The following is a 15,483-nucleotide window of genomic DNA, read 5'->3' on the forward strand; positions in this document are numbered from 1 at the left end:
TTCCCCCACTATACTCACACTGTCCAATTACTGTCTCTGGGAGAGCAAGGCCGGTCACAGTGGGACACAATCAGTTTTCTAGGTAGGGAGAGACAAAGTGAGGAATACGTGATGCAAGAAAAGCACAGAAATGGAAAGTCAGACAAGACATTTTTTAGAGAAATTAATAAGTGAGGAAGATAATTAAAGCCTCACAAGGAGTGTCAAAGCCAATAAAATCATCCAGCTCGAAGCGAGATACACAGCATCTTACTTAGGCCTCCTCTCGTCCAGCCGGTTAGAAAACACAGCCCCCTTTTCACAGTCAAAGCTTTAAATGTATAACTACGTTAACTCTTATTTATATTATTTTTCTTTGTAAGAAAGAAACGACAAGTTCTTAAGTTTAAAAACATCCTCTTTTGCCTTTTGATTGACAAATGAGTTGGCAGAGACACTAAAAGGCTCTCTATACGACATCCAGATGATTAATATAGCAGAAAACAAATATTGTCTATGTAAAGATATAGAGGAAATGTCTACCTGAGCAGAGAATGAAGTCACTCTCCCTTTGTGTGTGTGTTGGAATCAGAGCTTCTCTGTGCAGAGCAAACCTCTGAAGAGAGTTTAAGCATGAGGATATTTTCTATGTGTTACGATGCATTTTGAGGTAATTTTCCCTTTCATTTTATTTTTTAAAAACAGTTTTATGTTATGCCATGTAGCCTGTACAGACTGCAATGCAAATGCATCTGCATGAATATGCTACACTCAGAGCTGGTGATGTAGAATAGAAGGTGAGACAGTTGTGTGCTACAAAACGCTGCAGGAGACGCGGTAATTTGTTGTTGACGTCGACAATTTAGCAGATTTATCTGATATCTGTTATCAGTCCCTCATACTGATAAAACATGTAGGCTAAATTGGTTTAATGTAAGAGTTTTATCAGGACCAACTTTAGATTCATAGCAACACTATTCATATGTAGACATCATGGATAGGTCTATATTTAACTCTTCAAATAAGCTGCTAATCAAACCACTAATTTCATCTCTCAGACTCACATTTTATAGCAAAACCAATGAGAAGAATCTAAACCGTGAAACAAACTGATGAATGAGAGACTAAAACAGAGCGTGAATGAAAAGAATATCTTAATATACTGTAGCCGACCGTATAGTGTCAAAAATCTGCTCTAAATATGGTAGAGACAGCCTGGTGATACGCGATAAGGAAAACACATATTTGGGTTGCCTCTCAACAGCTCTGAAGATTAGGGAGATTAGACTGACAAAAAAAATTAAAGACAACAGCTCTGTGTTCAGAAACAAGAAAGACGCCTGCCTGTAAAGAAGTAATGATCTGCTGAGTTTCCTTTCTCTTGCTTGTTCTCTCTCTCTCTCTCTCTCTCTCTCCCTCTCTCACTCACATTTGTCAAGACTTTTGCTATATCAGCTTGTTTAAACTCCAGTGACATTAAAGGGAATGTAAGTTTTTACATGTATAAACGTGGTTTAATCAGGTTGTAATCTAACCAAAGAAATGATACCTTCCATGACTTTCTGGGTTTCCTCTATCAGCCTGTAGACTGCTTTTAATGTGAAGAACCTGAACCTCGTTTTTTCCAAGAAAATCCAACGGAGGTGACGTCATGCGCGCGCCTTTGTTTTCAGCTCCGCTTACAGGGCTAACAGTGTGCAACCGTAGCTAACGTTCGGTTAGAAATGGACTCCGCTAAGGCCAACAAACGACCATTGCCAGCATTTCTAACATTCTGGTGAGAGTTTTGGTGTGACATTTACATTTTTTATTTACCTACATGTGTGTACAAATGAAAACGAGAGGAACCAAGATACATGTAAGCACACGTCTTTGCTGGGCTGTTTGATGATGTCCTTTCAATAAAAAACCTTAGATGTCAGAGTAGCCAAGAGATGACGTAGTCTATTGCTTCTTCTTCTTCTTTGGATTTCCGACAGACTAGGTCAGGGGTCAGCAACCGTTACTATCAAAAGAGACATTTTAGGCAAAATAATAATAATAATCTGTCTGGAGCTGCAAAACATGTGATCATTGTGATGAAGGTAACACAGTTTATAGTCTAAGTATATAGTATATCAGTCTAATGCAATGAGGGCCAAAGAGACAATGTACTACGGAGTATTAGGGCCACATTGAGGGAAAAAACATCTGAGATTTACACAATAAAGTCAGAATATTACGAGAATAAAGTCATAACTTTACAAGAAAAAAATAAAATAACACGTAATATTACTACTTTATAATATTGTGACTTTTTTTTCTTGTAAAACTTCTGACTTTATTCTCGTAATATTATGACTTTATTCTTGAAATCTCAAATGTATTTTTTTCCTCAATGTGGCCCTAATACTCCGTCGTACCGTCGTACCATAGACCTACAACAATGATTAATAAAAATGAAAATGTAAAACAGTTATTCATTTCCATTTTTATATATCCTGGAGAGGGGTTAAAGAGCCGCAGGTTGCTGACCCCTCCACTAGGCACATTGCTGCCGCCACCCTACAGGTTTTTCTTTACTTTGCAAGTGCAAAATATGTTTCACAATGTGAGTGCTGCACACGCCGTTATTTCTTGCCGTATATCAGTCATCTCCACCTCAACTGCTTTCATGTTCTTGCAGTTGTGTTGAATGAGGCATCTCTTAGAGCTCTCATGGACAGAATAGAAGGTATAATCAGGAACTCCTTCAGCCGCTTTATGCATAAAAACAACGATCTGCATCAGGGTCTTCAGACAAAACGCTTCAGCATAATATTTTGATCACCTGATCATCACGATGATGATATGATAATAATCATAATCAAGTATGCTCTGTGTGGGAAGCACACTCCCCTCACACATATCAAATATGATAAGAACAGCACAGCTGATTTCAGGCGCAGTAAGTAAAGCGCATCAGCTTCCATAATCACTACTCTGCGGGGGATTTCCTTCCAGCCAAGGACACTGGCAAGCTCCCAGCGGGGCGCCGCCACGGATCAGCCCGCGCCCCGGCATGGATCGGAGGGGGAATTCTGAGTGGCTGCATCTGTATAGTATAGTTCATGAGAGTATGATTGGTGACATGACATTTGCTCCCAACGTTTTGTTGGGTCAAGCGAGCAGGTCGGCATCCACGGTCATCCCATGGCCAACAGTCTGATCTGTGATCTGCAGCCCTCCCGGTGCCTTTGACGTCTCTGTGATGTGAAATCTAATATTTGTCGCTCCACAAAAACACACATTTGTTTCTTCAACTCTTTAATCGATGCCGTCCAACAGGCAAGATCTAGGTATGTACAATAGTTAGGGATGACCCGCTCTACCCACTGAGCCACAGCTGCCCGCATGCTAACCTTGTGAACACTCAGTATATACTGTATATTAATTAGGGCTGCCAATCGATTAAAAATATTTAATCACAATTAATCGCATGATTGTCCATAGTTAATCACGATTAATTGCAAATATGCAATGGAAATATGCTGCTTTATGCAAATGTATGTATATATTTATTATTGTAAATCAATTAACAACACAAATCAATGACAGATATTGATCCAGAAACCCTCACAGGTACTGCATTTAGCATAAAACAATATGCTCCAATCATAACATGGCAAACTGCAGCCCAACAGGCAACAACAGCTGTCAGTGTGTCAGTGTGCTGACTTGACTATGACTTGCCCCAAACTGCATGTGATTATCATAAAGTGGGCATGTCTGTAAAGGGGAGACTCGTGGGTACCCATTGAACCCATTTACATTCACACATCTGAAGGTCAGAGGTCAAGGGACCCCTTTGAAAATGGCCATGACAGTTTTTCCTCAACAAAATTTTGCGTAAGTTTGGAGCGTTATTTAACCTCCTTCATGACAAGCTAGTATTTTTCTGACTTTTTTCTGGCCTTCTTTGGACTTTTTGTCAACACCACAGACCCCTGGCGCCTTTTACGTTAGCCGAGCCCCGCCCTGGCGGCACAATGCGGTTGGGGCACACTGAGGACAGTCTGCAGGGGGGCCCCCATCCCTCCCCGGTGGGGAGAGAGGGCGCAGCGAGCCCTTTGTCCACGGTGCGGCGAGGTCCGGGCGTGGAGCGCTGTAAAGCTGCGGCCGCGAGCCACCTTCGCCCCGAGCCTTTCCAAGCCGACCTAGAGCCGGTGGCGGCGCTCCGCCTCGTATGCGGGACTCCCCAGCCTGCCGTGTGTCGCTCACACCCTCCAGCTGGCTGTTAACGAGGGTCTTTAGGCTCAGAGAAGTACTCGTATCGGTACTCGGTATCGGAGAGTACCCAAATGTAAGTACTTGTACTCGGTCTGATGGTATCGGTGCATCCCTATCAGTTACCAAATGTTAAAGGTCCAGACTGTCCAACCTCTCGTCTATCTCTCTTAATATGATTTAGATGTAATTAACTTTGGCTATGTCAAACTCTGTGAAATGGTTGACAAAGAGAAAATGTCACTGTGCAGCGAGCACACAAGCTTCAGTTTGGGGTGGTGGCCTCAGTCAACACTCAACAAGCTCGAGGAATGCTCAACGTTTACATAAATACTATACAAAGCCCCTAAACCTTCATGTTTCAGGTGCTTCAGTTTTGGTAGATGATAAAGATTATACATTTCTGTATCATTAGAATGTTTTTTAAGTGCCATCAGGTGCTAATAATAATGGCCAATATAAGCAGAGCCAAGATTTGCAGACAGGATAGTCTGGAAGCATTCAACAACCTCCTGTGATCCAGGAGATGGTGTGCAGCTTGTTGTTCCAATCCCTTCTGCTGTGGAAGGAGCTCACCATGAAGCCCCCATCATCCCGGCTCTGACAACAACCTGCACAACCATAGAAGTACGCACAAAACTGCTTAAACTGCTTACCCAGTGCTGGAGATAGAGAGACAGAGAGAAACATCTACAGAAAGATACACGGATGGAATATAAATGAACTATTATAACTTTACAAAACCAGTAGATGCACTAAAAGGGACTGTTTGTAAGAATCAGAAATTGCTTGTTAACAGCGACACCACGGGGAAATGCTGCTAATACGCTAAACTAGTAATAGGTCTATAGTAAGAGATGACATCGATTCTGGATCCTTGACTAGAAAAAGTTTGAGATTGCTCTCAAAATCTGTTTGCTTGGTTTTTCTAACTTCTATTTATGTCCATAAATAGCTCTCGCTCGATTTATGCTCCTCTGGGAAGCGGCCGAGCAAAATAAGGTTTAATAAATAAGTAAGTAAATAGTTATAATAGTATGGATATTAATTATATTTTTGATGTTCAACACAGGCCATTTTGGTAGATAATAATAATAATTTAATGTTACTTTTGTAGGCGGACGTTTTACTGGTGTCCGGTAGTCGCTTTCAGTCCAAAATGGCGGAGGCGTAGCTCTGCTGCTGGGCGCCGACGTTGCAATGTAACGAACAATTGACTTTCACTTTTTAGCAATATATGTTCTTTGACTATACTACCTAATTCCATCAGTATGAGAGTTTCCACAATACATATGAAATGAATTTATCTGAGAGAGAGATAGTGGAAAAATCATGCAAATAGTGATACAAGCACCGAATCTGGCGTGATGACTCCCGAGGGGACGCTTAGCAAATATGAACGATTGGCCACTTGAAAATCCAAGATGGCCAAATTGACCTACCCATAATGGTTTCTCTCATAGAAATGTATCTACTTGGTCGAGTAGGGGATCAGTAGTCCAAAGTTTCCTTTCCTGAAAGACCGGATAAGTAGGAATATGCCAAGCTCCATATCCAACACCAGGTGCTAGAACTGGAACTGTCGACTCTCAAGCCGCAAAAAAACACAAAGCAAAGACTCAGCGGACGGCCAGAGAGTAAGAAAACACTTATTAGAGGATGTTAAAGCTGTAAAAAATAGATCAAGAATACCAGAAAACATATAACTCTACATCACACATTCAAATTGACCAAGTACCAAGTGGTCAATCGTTTATATTTGCTTAGTGTCCCCTCGGCAATCATAATGACAAATTTGGTGCTTGTATCACCATTTGCACGATTTGATTGGAAAATGGATGTTATCCGCTCCACTAAGAGAGAAAGGAGAAAAGAAGAAAAGCAAGGCGCTGCTTCTGATGAACAACCTGCTGCTAACACAACAGGTGCTCCTCCGTGCAGTAACGTTAGCACTAACAGGGATGATACAACACATCTTCTGGTCATGATGATGGCGATGGTGTCAAAGCATACTTACGTATACCTGAAACGTTCCTTCTCTCATAGGATGCAGCCCAGGAATGAATTTTAAGACTACAGAGGGCGGCTTTATTGTGCTGCCTGAGCCACAATTTACCACAATTTACCACAGCTCTCTTCTTAGAGATGAAACACAAGATAGATCACAGAAACCGCCGCAGTAGATCAATTCAGCCGTGCAGTGAAAAGATGTGATACGGTTGTCAGGACAAGAGAATATAGGAAGAGAAAAGAGGAGACGAGCGGGTGAGGAGGACCTGTACCTGTTTGCCTCAGGCCCCAGAAGCACTGCTCAGTAAATCATTCATAACACACAGGCAGAGGCACACTGAGACCTCCCAGACTGCCAGGACAGGACAGTCCCTCTGGTCCCCCTGGTCCCGCTATACTGTTGAACTGATAACACATCTAACCTGAGGGCGCTGCTTTCCTCTCTCCTCTGTTCTGGGCAACAGCCTGAGAATAATAATGGATGCATAAAGGCAGAGTGGATGTTGGGGAGATGAAGCCGTCTCTAATCACTCCTGGGATTGTCTTCCAGCTTTGCTCTTAAAGATGGGAAACTGAACAAGAGACGCGAGGGATATTAAAAGAATGACATATGGAGAGACTGCTGACAATGTGTCAAGAAAGAGAGAAAGCTTCAGCCTCCAGTGATCTCTTTGTCTCTGAACACACACACACACAGGAGGGGAAAAGATAAGTTACCAATATTGATTTCTTGCATCACGCAATTAACTCATATGAAGATAAATATTTCCTATTGACGCATGTTAAACAGTTCTAAATTGCCTCGAAGGTTGAGCCAAAGTTAACTGTCAGGATCGGTTTCTGAAATTGCCTTTTCAGCCAAACCACTTTATGGAATCGATGGCCTGAATAAGAAGCGATTAATTGACCTTGTAGTTTTCTGTGAAGCTGCAGTATCACTTCTCCACGGCGGGGCTGTGGGTCCTTGGTCATATATACGCCATACTCCCAGTTTAATATAAGAAAAGATTGTTGTTAGCTGGAATGCTCTTTGGCTTTCTTTCTTTATTTCTTCTGTCAGGAAGGTAAATGGTGTTTTTTTTTTTAACTGGAACTCGCTTCTGTTGCTCTTTCACATTATAGCATCACGTCTGGCTCTGACTGTAACTGTGTTACGCTCTAATTGTACTGTAAAAAGTCTACAAAGTGACAGTGACTAACGCCCATATTTATCAGCGTCAGACTAGGAAATCAAGCCTAACTTGCCACAAATTCATGGACGCACAGTAGATGGGAGGAGTTTATGAAAAGATACACAAACATTTAGTAATTTTTGTGACTGATCTTGAGCAAGATACAAAAAAACGAGCTGTCAGGCAGGCGAGTGTGAGGCAGCAGGAGAAGGATGCAAATGCAGGTAAGGTCAGTTCAGTGTTTTAATGACAAGCTGAAGGGTCAAATAAGCTTACAGCAGATACAGGTAGGTCGACGGGCAGGCAGGTGTAGCCAGGTATGGGTAGACAAGTCAGCAGGCAGGCACAGGTGGCTGTAAAGCAACACAAAAACGTGGCAACAGAGAAACTATGCAGCAACTTTGAAGAAGTGACAGAGGAACAAAGGATGTGGAGAGTGGCTGACGAGGGAATGATACCCCCTGTACACCTGGCATTAAATTGTGTTTTGGGTGATCAGACTGCGATCAGATAGTGCTTGACCTCATGAAAGTACATGCAACCAAACGCATTGAAGACGGACTGTGATCCGATCGGCCAATCCATCTCCGGAGGTGGTCAGGGACGCATTGTGACCACATTGAACACAACTGGAAATGCAATTGCGTTTTCAATCCACATTCAACAACTACGTGGGCAGAAATACGTAGCAGTACATTCACACCAAGCGTGAAGCAAATTTTCGCCTCTCTTTCCTCCATTTCCTCCATCAACCATGTAAGAAAGAACCACTGTTGCTGCTCTGTACATGTTGGTGAAGTCCCAGATATGTCAGAAAACCAAACGCCGTTGTGTCTGGGTTCATAACGTCACCCGGCGGCGAGCTGTATTCACATACAGCGCCATTTAACTGACTATCTAGCAAGCCACACGTCGCTACTGCGGAACCCAAAATAAACAGATTCTGCTGTGATTTAATATCAATAAACAGATCAAAATGATGCCGAAATAACAACATCATGATGTTGATTTGTAAAAAGACCAAATTCATGCTTTGTCAGGTCTGTCCGCAACACAACAAGCAAACAACTTTTTATTAATATTGTGTCATTTTGTGTTGATTTTGATGTGAATTAATAGGATAAAAAAAGCAAAAGCATTAGTATAGGCATTATTTTGCATTAGAAGTGTTTGTATCATACATGATTCACTGTCAGGTGATTATTCGTTTTAGTTCAGTTCACTTCACACAACACGTGTGTCTTTGTTTCTCTACTGAGTGACTTCACAGCTAAATAGTGTGTGAGTAAATGAGTGTGCTTCACATGCTTCCATGCACACCTGTGTGTGTCTCAGTGTGTGCCAGTGCGTACTACGGCTCAGTGGTTGCTGCTGCACACGGCATGGCATTGGTTTGATATTCAGCGCCACGCCAACATAATGAGACCTGGGAGAGGGCAGCGGGCCGATAACGACAGATGGCCACATCCACTGGACGTAAGAGCACTAAAACATTTGGAAAAGACTGCATACTGACTGCTTTGCATGACCAACAGCAGTGTTCCTTCAGGAGACTGGGAGGCTGCAGAGCAGTGGGAGGGATCCATTAGACTGAGAGCTGCTGACGTCAATGCCTGGCTGAGGAGAGAATGATAGTCTGGCTGCTTCTATTATCACTCAAAGACGTGACAGGACCAAAAAAAAATGAAGTTGACACTCTCTTAGTTGCAGACACAACTGGTGCAGATAAACATTTTGCACTTGCATTGATTCATGTGTTTTCTTTGTCCAAATACAAGCAACTTGGTGTCTCCAGCAACTCAAAGGCTGCAGGCACAAATCACAGGGTCTTCGAATAGCTAGTTACCTGGAAAAAGGTGCTCACGCAACATCAAATGTACTGTGTATCAACAGGGATGTCTCTAAGACTATATTGATCCCCCTTAAAGGGATAGTGTAGGTGTTTCTCAGTGGGGTTGTACGAGGTACTGATCTGTAGGCAGTGTATTACCTACCTACAGTAGATGGCGGTCGGCACTCCCCCAGTTTGGAGAAACCTTTAAGTACCTCTAAGAGTCCCACGGATACTGAAAGTGTCTGGATTGGTTAATGGAGGGGCAGGTGAGGTAGAGGTAGGAGAAGCTGTTTTTCTGTACGTATCATAACAGCGGCTTGTATATCCGCCGTCCTCGGTCTACCGGTTTCCCTTTTTGAATGATGAATACAGACTACGTCCTGGTGGATCCTGGTGGGTCCTGGTGGGTCCTGGTAGGCCCTCCGTAAGGCCGGCGGGCCTTCAGGCTGTTTCCTTTGTTTAGCATGCTGATATTTCACCAAGTGAATATCTTTTTTGTTTTGTCTTTTATCCATGATAATGTGAATACGCCTTTAGTGTAAAACTCAGCTTGTCAGCTCTCTGGTGGACAAACCGTATTAGAGATACTAGTTTGGCATTTCTGTATTGCAGTGTTTTGTTACTTATCGGTCGACACGTACTTCGATACTGATCTGATCTGCAACAGGCTATTATTATTGGTCATCTAGAGCGATGATATTTATCGGTCTAGTTGAAGCATCAGCAGCAGTACCACTTGTATTTGTGGGAGGTGTAGTAGAGTAGTCGTAGCAGCCTGCTAGTAGTCACATTTCTAGTGTTAATAGTTAATAGTGTCATTAACAAATGTGATTATACATTATTATGTTCCTGTAGGACACTCCCTGAATTTTCATAACGGAACGAAGTTCTCCACCGTTGACAAAGACCTGGACTCCTATGAAGGGAACTGTGCCAGAGAACACCTGGGGGCGTTCTGGTACGGTGCGTGTCACGATGCAAACCCCAACGAGGTTTATCGTTGGGGGGCTTACGGCACTCTCTCTGCTGTTGGAGTGGAGTTGTTCTCTTGGAAGGGTAGAGACTACTCCCTGAAGACCATCAGCATGAAGATCCGTCCGGTGCAGTAGTTCTCAGGACCAACGTACAGCAGAATGTCATCAGTTGATTTCTTTCTCTTTCTCTTTCTCTCATTAAACATGTAATCTCACAGAGGGTCTTATTTTCCTGAGCACCAGAAAACCAACTGATGTTTGTAATCCTTGTTACCGCCTGTGGCCCAGAGCTCAGAGTCACTACTCGCTGCTACGTGGAAGAAAATAATGTTGTTACTTGAGTTTGCTGCAGCAGGAAAGTAGGGCCCTAAACCTTTAACAGAAACACATATATAGAATTACTGCATTAAAACAATGTTAAAAGAGGAAATAGTAGGACAGCCAGTTGATCTTTGGTGGAGGTTTGAAACCCTGATGTGAATCATTATCTCTTGTATGTATGGTGACAATAAATGAGAAGCTGAGCAGAAAGCTGATCTGATGTCTTTCTGTCTTGACTCTCACACAATGACAGGTGGACTCGTGATGGGCCTGAAATCAGTGACAACTCTCAGGTGTCATGTCTTGTTTCAGCTGAACAAGAAGCAACAGACAGAGCAGGACATCACACTGCAGCACCAACAGGTAGACAGAAATAGGGTTGCAGAATTTAGGAATATTCAAGGTGTAAACTTTCCATAGGAATTAAATATAAGGGTCAGTCAATGGAATCAAAGGTCCCAAGGCTGGGATCGATCGTTATCCACTCGACCGCCAAGGCGCTCCAAAGGTACCAATTTTATACTGAAATTGTTTTTTAATTTAACTTCCCTTGGAGATTTTCCGACCATTTGCAGCCTTACTGGAGACATGAGCACGTTGGACTGTGTCCTTGTGAGTTCAGTTTTAACATCCGGTGCTTGTTTCCATCATGTGAGTTGATTTAACAGGTTCAAATGTGTTTTATGACATTTCCAGACTGAACAGAGACGAGCTCGCTGTTTCCCCCTGCTCCCAGTCTTTATGCTAAGCTAAGCGAAATGTCTCCAGGCTCTTATACTGAACATACGGACATGAAAGCGTTATCGGTTTTCTCATCTCACTCTTGGCAAGAAAGTAAATAAGTGTATTTCCAAAAATGTTGAACTTTTTTTTTTTTTAAAGAACTAGACACACATGTTAAGTGATCGGGAAGCTCTAAAACGCCCATCGGTGGTAATGAGATTATTGTTTGCTTCTTTGTGTTTGACTGGCAGCCTGTCCAGGGTGTATGTCACAATGCTGAACAGGATAACACACACACACACACACACACACACACACACACACAATCTGTGCTTCATGATTTCATCCTTATTGTGAGCAAACTTGCAGCCCACTAGAGTTTAATACAAATGGTTGTTTTTCTGTAGCAGATTGTCTTGGTAATAAATCATCCTTTTGAATCAACAGTATTTTTTCTTTAGAGAGACCACGTGCAGGTATTTTATTGTGACAGTCTAATTTTTAACCTTCAAGCAGAAATTAGTTTGATCACAGGTTGAGAGGAATGCACTCAGCCAGCCGATGTGCTGTGCTGAAGGCTAATCTGTGTATGAAATGTGCCATCTCAAAGCTACTGTTTATCTGTATGCACAAAATGATGTGTGGGACACATGCCACAGCAGCAGCAGCAGCAGCAGCACTATCCATCCACAGTACACACCAGCATTTGACCTGTTGATCCAAATGGAGCCGGGGCCTCAGAAACACATAGAAATGTAATCAATATGCATGCTGAACATCCGCAAGGCCAAACTAAACCAAACCAAAAAGAGAAAAGGAATAGGATGTGTGAGCTGAGGAGCACACACGAGGCCGACTGCTGAGCTTCCCAGAGAGTGAGGGGGATTAAGAGGCCATAAGCTGCAGAGAAGTGAGAGCTGAGGGTGGTGTGTGTGTGTGTGTGTGTGTGTGTGTGTGTGTGTACTGTACATAAGTTGAATTATAATTACACTTGTGAAAACCAGTGGGAGGTTCTGCATATACTGTAAGCAATCATGTGCATATGTTTGTTTTTTTTATCTTATTCATAACTCTGCATCTCAGATATTGACATTAAGTAGTTGTATGTCAAGCTTCAGTCTACAGTTTAAGTCCTCCAGACTACTCGACCACAGAAGCAGAATCTCAGGGCGGCATACATCTCTTTCTGCAAACATCAGAATGCAGACGAATCCACAATTCACTTTGGAGGACGTGAGAAGCTCTGTCTCTCCAGGCGATTACATCAAGGTTAAAGAACTCCCCCCCACCCAAGTGTCTCCTGCTGCAGCTCCCAAAGTAAATATTTTTTGCCGTCCGTCCAAAGGACTGCATTATTTCTCCTCTGTAGTGCGGATGCTGTGTGGGTTCCCGGCACTCCCCTGCAGCTACTAAGTCAGCCATCTCTGAAGTGTGAAAGCCCGTCTTTGAAAGCAGAGGAATGGAATTTTCTTTGGAGTTTTCCAAAGACTGCCACAGACTACAGGATTATGATTGCTACAGGGTTGTTTTGCTACACTTTGACATAATGAAACAAGCTAAGCAGCCGCAGGCGAGGCAAGAACACGGCGGCAAACCCGGCAAACTCCCCACATGAAAACAGTTTGTGTTTATGAGGGTAAATACTACTTCAAAATCTGCACTAAACTAGATTTCATTTGTAAACACATCCTTCATATTGGTCTGACAAATGGAGCACTCCGTCACCAGTTTTGAATCACCTTAGTTACACGTGCTGTATTGCACTCTGATGATGTGATCACAATGCAAGATACAGTAAACTGTGGAAACACATGGACATCTGTCACAGGCAGAGCTTGAACTGGAAAAAAGAAATGTGTCTGTGCTGCATGAGGTTAGATAGCATTAACTGGTATAACTGCACAACACATATGAAATCTATTTCTGTAAAATATTCTTTGAAATACTGACAATTTTACAGTTAACAATTTGAACTTTAATGTAAAATATATGGTTCAAGGATATACACTTTCTATGTAGTTCTCCAGTGTACCCTAAAATAACTTTTGCAAAGTCAACTTAACCAGTTGAAAAGATGTCATCAATTAGCCTGAAGAATAATTAATGTAAAGACTACCAAGGACAAGAGAATACCCAACACGTTCTCACTCCCAACTCAAAGACCGATGCTTGGTCAGTGGCCCCTGAGCTTCAAACTATGACTCGCTACCCCTCTAGTATGGCGTCAGCTTTATGTCATATGTAAATAGCGTAAGACAATACGCACAATATAAGTCCTCGCACACCAATTCAACAATCGAGAGTTGTACAGGCCGCCACGAGCGAGAAACGAAACAAAAAGATAGGCAAAGAATTTCACCACGAAGCAGCGAGCACACAGGAGCCACAACACAGGAGAGAGACCTTAACCCTAACCCTAACCCCTAACCACAACACGAGAGACCCTATCCCCTAACCCTAACCCCTAACCACAACACGAGAGACCCTATCCCCTAACCCTAACCCCTAACCACAACACGAGAGACCCTATCCCCTAACCCCTAACCCTTAACCCCTAACCCCTAACCACAACACGAGAGAGATCCTAACCCTAAACCCTAACCCTTAACCCCTAACCACAACACGAGAGACCCTAACCCCTAACCCTTAACCCCTAACCCCTAACCACAACACGAGAGAGATCCTAACCCTAAACCCTAACCCTTAACCCCTAACCACAACACGAGAGACCCTATCCCCTAACCCCTAACCCTTAACCCCTAACCACAACACGAGAGAGATCCTAACCCTAAACCCTAACCCTTAACCCCTAACCACAACACGAGAGACCCTATCCCCTAACCCCTAACCCTTAACCCCTAACCACAACACGAGAGAGATCCTAACCCTAAACCCTAACCCTTAACCACAACACGAGAGACCCTATCCCCTAACCCTTAACCCCTAACCACAACACGAGAGACCCTAACCCCTAACCCTTAACCCCTAACCCCTAACCACAACACGAGAGAGATCCTAACCCTAAGCCCTAACCCTTAACCCCATCCCTAACCCCTAACCACAACACGAGAGAGACCCTAACCCTTAACCCCTAACTCTTAACCCCTAACCCTTAACCCTAACCCAGACATTAACGCATTACTTGAATACTGACAAGATGGATTTTCGTGTGAGATGTGATCTTGTGATTCTCGCGTGATCTCATGACATCACGAGAATCCAGCTGCTTTGTGCGAGGTAAGCTGAAACTGGCATTGTAAATACACATATATTAGTAGTCTGTAATTAGTGTAGTTTATAGTGAAACTTGTCAATAATGAGGTCACTTTTGTCCAGAACCTATAGCAAGATCCTGCTAAATCATGTCATCATTTTGTAGAAGATATTTAGAATAAAACCTATTAAAATGTAAGAAAGAAGTGAAGGTAGAGAAGGTAAAAGAACTTGAGGATTAGAGTGTGAACATTGACTAATTAAAATGATGTTTCCACTCAGTGTATCTGAGACAGACAAGCAGCCCTCAATTCCACCTTTCACTCCATCCTGAACAGTGGAGACATGTGTACCCATTGTTAACAGCGCTGTGCTGCCTAATGCCTGAGTATGGCTGCTTGCCCATACCATTAGTTTGCTTAAGGAGCAAAGGGCTGTTTCCTCACAAAGGAAATTAGCTAAATCCTTGGCCCGTCCAATGAAATTAGTCTGACAGAGAAAATTGATTGGTTGTTGTTTTTCCCAACAAAATATGGTTAAATTGTCTGAATTCTTCCTCCAATTAGTTACAACCCATTTTAACAAATGTGCTCACATTAGAGCTTTTTCTTCTTTTTGTCATCTTCTGGTAGTAGTTGCCCCGGTACTGTACCGTTAGGCCTGCGCTCTTAGAGATAGGCCTACATGGAGAAACAGCTGAATACTGTATGTGGTGGTGTAAAGGTAATAGACACAAACATCTCTTACTATAGCAAAGGGGTCAGCAACCTACGTCTCCGGAGCCACATGCGTCTCTTCAGCTCGTCTCCAGCGGCTCCCTGTGGATTTATAAAACAATTAGTGGAAATGAATAACTGTTTTTTTGTTTACATTTTCATTTTTATTTATCATTGTTGTAGGTCTATGGTACGACGGAGTATTAGGACCACATTGAGGAAAAAAAATAAATCTGAGATTTAGAGAATAAAGTCATAATATTATAAAGTAATAATTTTACGTGTTATTTTCTTTT

This window comes from Sebastes fasciatus, chromosome 12 (genome assembly GCF_043250625.1).
Source record: "Sebastes fasciatus isolate fSebFas1 chromosome 12, fSebFas1.pri, whole genome shotgun sequence".
NCBI lineage: Eukaryota > Metazoa > Chordata > Actinopteri > Perciformes > Sebastidae > Sebastes > Sebastes fasciatus.